The sequence below is a fragment of the Giraffa tippelskirchi genome, chromosome 3, assembly GCF_054371585.1.
Source record: "Giraffa tippelskirchi isolate mGirTip1 chromosome 3, T2T-mGirTip1v1.2.pri, whole genome shotgun sequence".
NCBI classification, from domain to species: Eukaryota; Metazoa; Chordata; class Mammalia; order Artiodactyla; family Giraffidae; genus Giraffa; species Giraffa tippelskirchi.
The window spans coordinates 9,399,582-9,411,887 of NC_137277.1; the positions used below are offsets into that span (position 1 = coordinate 9,399,582).

Below are 12,306 nucleotides of genomic sequence, written 5' to 3' on the forward strand. Positions count from 1 at the left end.
GTGAGTCAGTCGCTCCTTCTGAAACGTTAGTTGCTGCTTCAGCTGCCCTTTGCAGCTTGGACCAGTTGGTTGCCAGGATTGAGCGGCCCCTAGAAATCGCTGGGAACACCAGCATGTCCTGGGGGGTGGGGTTAGGAGCCAGCCCAGGGTACCAGGTTGGGAAGGGGCTGGTGATCCCCCATTCGTCTCCTCTCTGGGAAAACAACCAAGGCTCCAGGACCTGAGAGCCGTGGTACCCCATGTAAGGAAGGGCGGGCCTGGCTTACTGTAACTGCCTGGCTAACAGCCTGATTGTCCTGTGGTTGGGCAGGCCAGCTAGAGAGGGGCCCTGGTGGGGTGAGAGCTCACACAGTGTGAGAAGTGGAGACAGGAATTACTGCTTTCCCAGGGAGTGTTAGTAGACCAGGTAGGTCTGCCAGGAGGGCGCCATTTCTCCCTTAAGCAGGTAAGACCACTCTGTAAATGCCAGATTATTTGCAAGAAATAGTCTGTCCCGGCTCAGCCCCTTCCCAGGGGCAGCAGAGCAGCCAGTGTGGACCCGTGCTCACTATGGTCGCTCAGTGGTCTATGACAGCAACCCTGGGAAGCAGGGATGTATTCTCCCCATTGTAGCAGGTGGGGAAGAGATTCACAGACCTACCCTAGTCTCCTAACTTTGAGGAGGCAAACTGAACTGGGGAGACAACCCGGGCTCCTAATCCCCACTCCATCTGGCCTCCTGAGTGTGGGAACTAGTGTGGCCCAGAAAAGCAGAAGAGTAGTTGGGGGGGGGGGCGGTGCAGCTGACCGCCCAGGTGCCTGAGCCCCTCCCCCAGCATGCTGTTTGCTTAGTACTCAGCTGACTTCCTGTCCCGGAAGAGCACCTGCGGGTATGCTGGGGTAGGCGGTCCCCTTCCTGTGGTTCAGGTAAGAGCAGAAGCCCCTGCCTTCTTGGCCTTCTCCCTTTCTCCTTTCCCAGGCTCTAGATTATCAGACCTGGGGGCCCCAGAAAGCCTCTCAGGACCAGAGGTTTGTCCAGAGTCTCCAATTGTAGGTGAGGGACTGAGGAGGCAGAGGAAAAGGGCTGCAAGGCCCTGGGTGAGGGCAGGACCTGAGAACTTGCCCTTCAGCTGTTAACAGACCACCTGGAGCTTTCTTCACACCTCTTCTCTGATGATGATAACAATGCAGTGATGAAAGGTGCAGATGGAAGTCCCTTCACTTCATATCCCCAGCTCTCTGTCTAACCTGGTTGTCTGGTCCAACAGGAACAGCTGAGGGATGGAGGCTGCTGTGCACCTGTGTCCACCTCACCATCAGATACCCAGGGCTTTGCAAAGAGCTCGCTGTTGGGCATCCCCTGGACTATCCCCTAGGTGACATTGCCAAGGAACGGTGTGGCACTGGCCAGATTTCCTACGCCCAGCCCTGAGGCTTCACCTTCCTCCTATCTCTTGCCTGCAGAAGCTCAGAATAAGCTTTCTAGAGGATGCTCTTTCTTGCGTGTAGGGTCATTTGAGGTTGCTAATACTGAAGCTCTTCCCCAGAGAAATGTAGGAAATATCCCTGCAGCTAAATGAGGCAATGTCTGAGGAGGACCAGGCCATGCCAAGCAGGCTACAGACACATCTCCCTCCTCCCCAAGAGGACTGCCCTTGGCCATGCAGACTGCTTCTCAGCCCTGCCCTTGGCCAGGCCATCTGCTGGGTACATCCCCAGGCATCTTTTCAGCCTGTTCTTTGTTCAAGGTGTCTTGGATGGAACATAAAAGAGCCTTCCTCTCGTTCCTCCTCCCAAGGGCAAAGAAGGACACATTGGTCAGGCTCTCTTCCTGGAAGAGACAAGGAAAGAAAAAAATAAATAAAATGTTCTTAGTTTTAGATCTTGCAAGACCAGTCGGCAGTACCGGGTTGAACAGAATCCTCTAAATTCATGTCCGCCTAGAGTCTTGCATGTGACCTGGTTTGGAAAGAGGGTCTTTGCAGATGTCTTTAGTTAAGATGAGGTCATCCTGGATTTGTTTGGGCTCTAATCCAATGACTGGATACAAGGAGAGGGAGATGTGCCTGGATACAGGCACACGGGGAAGATGGCCATTTGAAGACGGGCGGAAACTGGAGTGATACGTCTACAAGCCAAAGGATGCTGAGGCTTGCCGGTGATTGCCAAGTGCTGGGGAGAGGATTCTCCCCTAGAGACTTCAGAGGGTACATGGCCCTGCTGACATCTTTTTTTTTTTTTTTTTTAATATTTATTCATTTATTTTTGGCTGTGCTGGGTCTTCGTTGCCGAGCAGGGGCTATACACTCTAGTTGCAGTGTGCGGGCTTCTCTTCGCAGTGGCTTCTCTTGTTGTGGAGCACAGGCAGGGGCTTCAGTAATCGCGGCTGGAGGCTCAAGAGTGAGCACAGGCTCAGTAGCTGTGGTGCACAGGCTTTGTTCCTTTGTTACTCGGTGGCACATGGGATCTTCCCCGACCAGGATCGAACATTGCAAGATGGATTCTTAACCACTGGACCACCAGGGAAGCCCCCTGCTGACATCTTGATTTGGGACTTCTGTCTTCCAGGACTGAGAAAATCCGTTTCTGTTGTTTTAAACCCCCTAGTTTGTGGACCTTTGTTACAGCAGCCCCAGGAAAATCCTATGAGCACCAAATGTCAGACAGAGGGCAGTTGTGGAAAACAAGAAGGAAATGCAGCAGGCACGGAAAGCAAAAGCTTGGATGAGACCAAGGAGGAAACAGGAAGGAACACTTCCTAAGCACCCTCCTCCCACTCAGGACAGGAAACCGTGGCCAAGGCTTGTCGGTCTCCACTTTTCTCACAGCATGAGGATGGGGAGTTTGATGGGGGTGACTGTGGGAGGTCATTTTGAATCTTGCTGGTCCCAGGGAAGCCTTGCTAATAGTACTGACCCTGTGACATGATCTTGTCTCCACCTCATGACAACCCATGAATCAGGTTTTGTTGAGATGCCCATGTATAGATTAAGAACCAAGGCAAGGGCTTCTCTGGTGGCTCAGTGGTAAAGAATCTGCCTACCAATGCAGGAGATGGCGACCCACTCCAGTATGCTTGCCTGGAAAATCCCCGTGGATGGAGGAGGCTGGCAGGCTACAGTCCATGGGGGTCACAAAGATTTGGACACAACCGAGGGACTGAGCACACATCGATGCTGGAGATACAGGTGGCTCCCTGATCCGGATGATCCCACGCGCCCTGGAACAGCTAAGCCTGTGCGCCACAACTATTGAGCCTGTGCTCTAGAGCCCAGGAGCCACAGCTACTGAGTCCATGTGTCCTGAGCACCCTGGAGCCCATGCTCCGCAGCTAGAGAAGCCACCGCAATGAGAAGCCTGTGCGCTGCAACTAGAGAGTAGCCCCCGCAGCAACACAACTAGAGAGAAGCCCACGCAGCTATGAAGACCCAGCACAGCCATAAATAAATAAATCAATAATTTTAAAAAAGAACCAAGGCAAGACCATTACTAGGTCATGGAGGTACCCACATGATCAGGAGGTACCTGCTCCAGGTCATTTGCCAGGAAGCAGTGATCTGAGACACGTACCCACCTGACTTTCCTGCCCTACAGCCAGCGCCCTGCACTCTGCCAGTCCAGAGCTCCTGTGCCCACGTGCAGTGCCTCAGTGAGGCTGGCAGACACTGGCCGTGGGCAGGGATGTGCAGCCCAAATGCCTGCGTTTGGACCAGCTCTACTCCTGGGTAGCTGTGTGACCTTAGGCACGTCACATTATGTCTTTGTTCTGTAGTTCCCTCCACTATAAATATGGGGACAGTAATAGGACCTAACTCAGGGGGTTGCCCGGAGGAGGCAATGGCACCCCACTCCAGTACTCTTGCCTGGAAAATCCCATAGACAGAGGAGCCTGGTAGGCTGCAGTCCGTGGGGTCGCTAAGAGTCGGACACGATTGAGCGACTTCACTTTCACTTTTCACTTTCATACATTGGAGAAGGAAATGGCAACCCACTCCAGTGTTCTTGCCTGGAGAATCCCAGGGACGGGGGAGCCTGGTGGGCTGCCGTCTATGGGGTCGCACAGAGTCGGACACGACTGAAGCAACTTAGCAGCAGCAGCAGCAGGGGGTTGCTGGAGAATTAAATGCATTCCTACCTATCACAGGCTTAGAATAGTGCTTGGCGCATCAGAAGCAGGCCTTGAAAGTATGTGAAATACATAAAACACATGGGGGTGGGCTCTTTCCCTGCAGGGTTGGGGCCAAGAAGAGGGCTACGGGATGGTGAATCTGTCTTTATTCTTAATCCACAGGCCAGGGGGAGAACCACGGTTGAGAGCATTCTCCTGTAGTCCTTGTCTGTTTCCCACTGAACCCTCTGGAAACCTGCAGGGAGGGCCCCTGAGACCAGGGAGCAGAACCCTGAGCAGGCTGATTCAGTTGCTTAAATCGTGCCTCTGGGGCCTAGAAAACCTGTGATCCTGGTTCAGGCCCATTTCCTCCTCCCAGAGGAAAGATCGGACCCCTGCCATCACCTTGCCACTGAATGCTGGTCAGTCATCTCCGGATTTGCTGTGTTGCTCATGGTGGAAAGCTAGACTGGGGTGATTCACCATCACGCATCATCCTGTGGAAAGCTCATGTACTGCGCACATCGAAGGAATGGTACTGGGCATCGCGTTTACAGACAGAGCTCAGAATGTGCTGAGCAGCTTGTGCACGCAGCAACGTGTCCACCCCGGGCACGTGCAGGAAGTCCTCCAGGCACCTCTGGCCATTTCTCCATCTTCCTCTCAGGGGCCTGCAGCCTCTACTGGGAATCTGGCCCTTATAACTTCTTCCTCTCCAGATGTCTCTCATATCAATGACGGAGTCCGGCCTGATGGTACCAGGGCCTTGTATCTTCTGCCGTGGTTGAGGCCCCTCCCTTCCCCCACTCAGGACAGACCGGCTCAGTCCTTATCCTAGTGTGGGCACAAGGTCTCTTGTTGCAGCAGGGCCCCTTGGCTGACCTTTGCAACTCCTCTAAGGCTGGAGAGGGCTGGCAGGATGCCTGCGGGAGGGCTGGGCTGCTCTCCCGGGCTCCTCCCCTCCACTCCAGGGCTCTGGCCAGAGCCTGGTCAGGGTCCTTGCTGGAGTTCCCAGGCAACCCCTGGAGTGATGGTCTGAGAAGTCCAGTGGGGAAGCCCCAGTGTGGAGGGCAGATTCCATAGCCATGGACTGTCCCCACCCTCTCATCGGGCAATGCTGGTTGTTTCTCTGACTAGCTTCTGGGTGGCCTTCCCTCCAGAGCCCCTTGCCTACTTTCACCAGGTGCCAAGGCACACTGGAAAGAGCAGTGAGTGGCTGGAGGACCATGCTCCAATGCCAGCCAGCCTGTTTCCCTCCCAAACTGGCTCCTTTCCCTCTAGCCTCCTCTTCATAGAATTCTGTAACAGAAAGAGATACAGAGGTCGGGATATAGAGGTCATCTCATCCCTCCCCTGGCTTCCAGAGGAGTAGTTTAGAGTGACAGGAGATTCACTGAGGCTTCACGCAAAACTCTGCACATTGGGTTGGCCAGAGGTCTCAGTAGCGTTTCCTTGGCCCCTTGGGAATACCAGTCCTGAATGTCTGAGGCTCCCAGCTGCTGGGAGGTGGGAAGATCCTGGCGTTCCTAAGGCCTCAGTGGATGGAACAGCAGCCCCAGGACTGCCCTCCAGGGCTGACTGGTCTCTGATGAGAGCCAGGTGTGGATCCAGAAGCCATTTGGATCCCCTGGGGAGCCTTCACAGTAGCTGTTACGTGGAGATCCTGGGTGGTGGGGCTCTCACATGCACATATGGGTAATGGTGGGAGGGCAAGTGGTCAGTGTTCTAAGTCTGCTCCTGGGACGTCTTCCCTGGTGGTCCGGTGGTTAAGAATCCATCTTGAAATGCGTGGGATGCCACTTTGATCCCTGGTCAGAGAACTAAGATCCCACGTGCTGCGGGTCAAAGCAGTCCGCAAGCCACCATAAGACTCAGTGCGACCAAAAGCAAAAAGAAGTCTGCTCTTTCCACTGATCGTCTGTATGACTTGTGTGTTCGTGATAAGTTGTTTTAGTCTTGTCCAACTCTTAGCAACCTGATGGACTGTAGCCCACCAGTTTCCTCTGTCCATGGGATTCTCCAGGCAATAATACTGGAGTGGATTGCCATGCCCTCCTCCAGGGGATCTTCCCGACCCAGGGATCGAGCCTCGGTCTCTTATGTCTCCTGCATTGGCAGGCAGATTCTTTACCACTGAGCCACCTGGGAAGCCCCTGTGTGACTTGAGGCAAGCCTAAATCCCCTGACACCTTAGTTTGCTTATCTGGAAAATGCAATATAGTTCATCTGGGCTGGCTCAGGTAGGAGTAAGATAACATATTAAGATGTCCTGAAAGAAACAAAACGCAACGTATTCAAAATAAAAGATGCCTCTTTGCTTCCCAAAGTAAAAGTTGTAAATGATTGAAATCATATTTTAATGACTCCAGAAACCCCTTTGTGTAAAGAAATTTCTTCTTTTGTACAGTCAAGCATTTGGGGTCAAGCATTTGGTGGGCTTCCACCAGGCACCGTGACCCCCTCTTATTAGACTTTGTGAAGATCCCGTGCCTGGTACAGAGTAGGCATTCAATAAATTATTGCGAAGGAATGAATAAGAGTAAGTTGTTCCTTCAAAGAGTTCATGGTCCAGTTTGGAAGAAACTGGCAGCCACGAAAGAGAGGCAGAATTCGAGGGGGAGAAGGGCTGTCTGGGCTGGTGGAATGACCCCCGTATGAACCAAGCTCACAGGTGGGCACAGGTGGGAAGCCTATGGTGGGCAGATGAGGAGACCACCTGGATGGGAGGAAGTAAGTCTCCCTGTGTGGGGTGGAGTGGGTGGGGGAACTGAAAACAATGAGCTTTGCTCGAGAATGAGAGTCTGAATATACTGGAACCGTCTTAGAGGAAAGAACCGCGGGAAGCAGTGTGCATCCTATGGGGAAGGACTGCATGTGTCATGTGATGACGATTTCTAGAAGAAGAGCCTGGCCTGGATGTGCCTGATGGGGACACACCAAACTTCTTGAAGTTCCCCAAAGTCTTCTTTTCCCTTTTTTGGCCATTTCCCTGTTTTGATCACTGGAATGCCTGGCTGTCCCACGTCTGCTGAGAGAACACCTGCTACTTCTCATCACTACTAGAGTCATCTCTTCTGGGAAAACACTGTAGGTCATTTCCTCCTGGAGGTCCTCAGCTGTACCCTGTATACCATTTTATTTTTATACCTATTCCTTTTTAGGGTACTTCTTGATTTTCACGTCTGGTTCCCCTTTCAGACTATATGTATGCCTCAGACTATATGAAGTCTGAATGCTTCCTGTCGGCAGTGGTCTCTCCAGCATTGGTCCCAGTGCCCGGAGGTTCCCACCTTCATTGACATCACTTGGGGGCACCCAAATGATATCAGGTCCTAATGTACCCTAAAGCTCAGAACCACTACAGTCCCCATCGTACAATGTCATGGGACCCTACTTACAAAGATCATATCGTGAACAGCACCCCCTGTGGTTGTGTACAGGATGTGTACACACAGGCCTCCTGGAGGACCGGGTCCTCATGGATTTTATGTTTCATGTCTATACCTTCATCATCCTGTACATTATGGACACCACATAGCGTTTTCTGTATGGAAAGATTTAAGACTTGGGGGAGGGGAGGTGAAAGAGAGGAAACACATTTTCTTGTGTAATGTAGATACCAAACTTGCCTTCTGTGTGTTTCTTCTTTGAAGTCTAGGTTTTCCACTTTTCTCTAAGGCTGGGCCTGGTTATTACTACGAACAGCAGCTGTGATGTTATTAACGAGGAAAGCATGCAGTTTTAGCACTCAGGAGTCCTGGCTTCTCTTCACATGAGATCTGGGGGCCTCTGGTTCTCTCTGCAACGCAGCCTTCCAGGCCGCTGCTGTTGCTTAAGGCTGTGCTGCAATCTGGAGCACTCAGGAGTGGGAAGTCCAGAGTTCTCCCCACTTCTGGGAACAGCCCCCCATCCCCCTCCCCGCGCCAGCTTCCACAGGCAGCCCTCATGACAGTGGGTCAGGCTAACCCAGGGTTTCACAAATGCCTGGCCTGTTCCCAGCACAGCACAGCTGGGAGGGCTCAGCACTGGGGGGAAGGCGCACTGTGCTCCTCCCCCGACCTGCCACCATCCTCGGCCTGGGGCCCAGGGGCTGGAGCCCAGCAGAGGGACGGGCTGCACTTGTCGGCACTTGCCGCATCGAGAGCAGGCGGTGAACCTGGGCCTTCCCTCCCTGCTGATTTCCCAGCTCCGGCTTAGTCAAGGTTCCAGGAGGAAATCCCCAGTCCCAGGAAGTGAGGAGGACCGAGGCTTGTCTTCCCGGAAGGCAGCGAGTGGTCTCAGAGTCACCTAAGGTGGTGTTGAGTATTGAGATTGCTGACTCTCCTTGGGGCTTCTGATTCAGAAAAGCTGGGCTTGGAGTCCGGGAATCAGCAATTTCATCCACTCCCCGGGGGACGGCTGCAGGTGGTTCTTTGGCTTTTTGAGCCTTGTGGGGGGAGGGGGGCAGCCCTGGGTGGTAAAAAGGGTTGAGGCAAAAGAGCCCTGGATTCTCAGGTAGGACCTCTAACTCTCTAATGATCCCCACCACCCTGAAAGAACTGTCCTTGTAATCCAAGCCTCAGTTTCTCTATCACTGACATGATTGTGTAACCCGAGGGAAGAGTGATCAAATGTCCTGGACACTCAGGGCTACTAACCCAGGACAAGCTGGTCACAGTGCCTAAGGATAGACAGAAATGTGGATGTCTGAGGTACTGGAAATGAGGCTTAAAGATGAGTATTCGGGGCGCAGATAGCAGTCTATTCATTTTATTTACATTTTAACTGGTGTCTGTCACTCTCACGAAATCTCTGGAGAGCAGGAGCAGGGCTTTGTCTTGTTCATGTTCAATCCTATTAACACACGGGATGTGTTAATAGGTACTTGCTGAGTGAATGAATGAATGAGTGAGTGACTGACAGGCAGGGGCTGCGAGCCTGTTTCGGGGAGGTGGAGGCGCTGCTGGCCTGGAGGGGGAATCTCGGCTCCCCCGGGAAAACTTGATCCACTCGGGGCTGGCAAAGAGTAGGGCGTCCTGAGCAGCCTCTCCTCGGAGGGGTCACTGACCCCCTCAGTGACGAAGGACTCCCTCCCTCTCTCCCTCCCTCCCTCCCCCCAGGAGCCCCGGGAGCGCTGGTCCCCGCTTCTCTCCTCCCTCTCCCGCCCCCCACCCCAGGGAGGTGCGCCTGGCAGGCTCCCGGCCGAATTTCCTGGCACTCGTCTGAGAATAAACAGCACTCTGCGACTGTAATCCTGTTGCTATGGTGACCGCTCCGCCGGCGGCGGGGGCGTGGCGGGGGCGTGGTCTGTCCGCGCGCACGCTCCGCAGGGCGGCGGCGGCGGCGCGGGCCCAGGGGATGCCTGCCACTCGCCCGGCTCCGCGCGGACATTCTTCGCATAGCTCCGCCAGGGCTCCCGCGGTGTCCGGGAAGTGACTCTTCCTGGCAGAGGCCGTCCTCCAGAGCGACGCGCTCGCCTGCTTGCCCGCTCGCCGGGCGGCCGCCGGCATGGGAGGGGGCGGGACGCCGCGCAGGAAGATTCGCCCGGGACCGGGCTCATCCCACCTCGGTCTCGGTCTTCCCGGTCCACCCCTGTGCAAATGGTCCCCCACCCCGCAGACTTCTGTCTCTGCTTCGACTCCCTCTGTGGCTGTCTGACTCTGCCCCTCTCTGTCTCTCTCTTTCGCTCTCTCTCTGCCTGGTACCCCGGCGTACCCTGTCTGGAACATCCTTACTCGTTCCTTAGACTAGGACACACGTGGCCGCTTATTTCCCATCTCCAGCTCCCCGGTCTGTGGCCTCCTTCGTTCCCTCCTCTAGAGCAGGCATTAGAGTTCCCGTTCCTGGCTCTTAACTCATCGGGAGGACTGCCCCCAAACAGCACCAACGGAGAGCGGATAAGGGCCTCTCCGGGGTGAATTCCTACAGCGCCTGAAGCAGGGTGATTGGACTCAGGGCCTGCGGAAGAGCATCTCCAGCTTTGGTTTTGGCCAAGCACCCCCAGCTAAGCTTAACCTCCTGAGATGTGGGTGCCTGCCCAAGCTGCGGAGAATTGTCCCCCTTGCCTGTGGGACGCTTCTTAGCAAATCTTGGAAGCTGGCGGCTAGGATAGAGGGTCCCCCACAGGCAGTTCTCTGGAGGAGGGGTGCCTGCCTCCGAAAGGGTTGAGAAGTACAGATTTCTGCAACAGGGGTTGGGGTGAGGAGGGAAAAACAGAAAGGCGCTGGTGAGCAGAGCGAGCTGAGACTTTCTTGTCCTGGTATTGCCGATAGCTAGCTTGCTGTGTGAGCTCCAGTAAGTTGCTTTCCTTCTTCGGGACTCAGTTTGACTTGTCTGCCAAATTAGAAGGGTGGTCCAGTCTGTGGTCTGTAAATGGAGAGACCTATGGGATGAAGGGTGGGGTGGGCAGCGAGGGAAAGGAGTCAGGCGTCTTCTGAGTTCAACCTCCAAGGGGTGAGGGAACCACCTCCCTACCAAGCCCTCTCTTTGAGTGAAGTGAGTCGCTCAGTTGTGTCTGACTCTTTGAGAGCCCACGTGGAATTCTCCAGGCAAGAATACTGGAGTGGGTAGCCATTCCCTTCTCCAGGGGATCTTCCTGACCCGGGGATCGAACCCTGGTCTCCAGAGTTGCAGGCAGATTCTTTACCATCTGAGCCACAGTGAAGCCCCTTTAGTACCCTGTGAATACTGGACACTCTGGCTGTACAGCTGCCTTCTGGGTGGAGGATGGGGATGGGGCCTTGGTACGCTCTGGGTTCCAAGGTTCCATGGAGGCTGTCGTGCCAGCAGACGGAGGCAGACTGGCAGGCCTTGGGGTGGGGAAGAGCCTGCCAGAAATCTCCCAAGCCCTCTTCCTCCTGGGAGGCACTGGGGAGCTAAGCCCCACTGGGTCCCCTGCCCTGACCTGGCGCTCTGGGAAGGTGACTTTGCCAGGGTCTGCATTCCTAGTTCCAGAGGTGGTTGTCTGGTGTGGTTCCTACATGCTCCGTCCACTCAGTGATCTCACGCCTGGTCTGGCCCTTTGTCACTTTAGGTTATTTTCCCCCAAAAGTCCAGGAAATGGGAAAGAAAAACGATTTTGTTTATTTACTCTCAGTTGCCTTTTGGACACTGATTCCTGCAGCAGCTTATCGGGGGCCAGGAAGAGGGCTTTGACATTGGTTTCAGGCATCCGAGGCAGATGAGGGAATGGGCCCCTGACTTGGTGGGGGAACACTCGTCTCTCCATCTGTTAGGTTTGGGGGTTTGGGGGAGGAAGGAGCATAGAAGGGAAGTGTCTCAGAACAGGCATTTTTAGTTTGTGTTTTAGCAGAGCCCCAGTGCTGAGTGTGCATGTTGGGGAGGAGGTTACCAAACTCTTGGCTTTGCAAGGGGGACCCACCTAGGGGCAACCCTGGGCATAGACTTCATGCTTACTTAGGGAAGCAGAGCATTCATGGGCTTTGGGAAAATCAAAGCCTCCTGGGTTCCTAACCTGTGTCTTTCCCTCATTCCTAAGTGATGTGTCCCTTGGGCAGGTTGCTTAACCTCCATGAACCTAAGAGGCTGCCCCCAGGATCAGCCAACAAATATTTACTGAGCACCAGTTCTAGGCATCAGAAGTGACCAGTCCAAGTCCCCGCTCCCAGGAAACACGCAGATGGGTCTGCCAATGTGGGGTAATAACACCTGCCTGGTGGGGGTGGCCAGGAAGGTGAACCCAGGTGGTATCTGAGTGCCCCGGGGGTGGGAGTGGCTGAAAACAGGTGAATAGACGGCTGCTCTTATTGGGAGGCGGGTGGCCCCATCCACTGCTCAGGCTGGGGTTCCTACCCATGGGAGGGCCCCACTGCGTGCAGGGTTTGCATCGGGACCGCCCCTCCCCCCAGCTCCCAGGGACCTGGCTGTGCTGAGGTCACGGGTCACTGCCAGGACCCTATAGTCTGGGCTTTCTCGGAACACCTCTCTGCCAAGGAGCCCAGTGCCTCTAATAGCTTGGAGCCTCTAAAAGCTTTGACCACAGCTCAGTTTATACTCCTTGCAAGCCCTTTGAAGCGCTTCCTTCGAACTTGCTTTGCATATTCTGGTCAGATCTGAATCAGACTAGCAGGAATTACCCCTCCGGGGTACAGTCTAGGTGGCTGCCTTCGCTTGTCAGTGACGTGAAGCTGAGTTTGATTCCATCACGAGAAGCACCAGGGCCACCAGGGGGTAGGGCCGCTATTCTCTGATGTAGTGTGTGGGTGTGGGTGAAAGAGAAA

The 12,306-nt window shown here is 54.4% G+C and overlaps 1 long non-coding RNA gene across 1 annotated transcript; it reads left to right on the forward strand.

The window, feature by feature from the left end:
- The first annotated feature begins 856 nt into the window (after positions 1–856).
- Positions 857–6,419, forward strand: LOC145543379 (uncharacterized). The gene is made up of 2 exons (XR_014080672.1): positions 857–906; positions 4,271–6,419. It is a non-coding gene; the product is annotated as an uncharacterized LOC145543379 (long non-coding RNA).
- Positions 6,420–12,306: the final 5,887 nt, after the last annotated feature.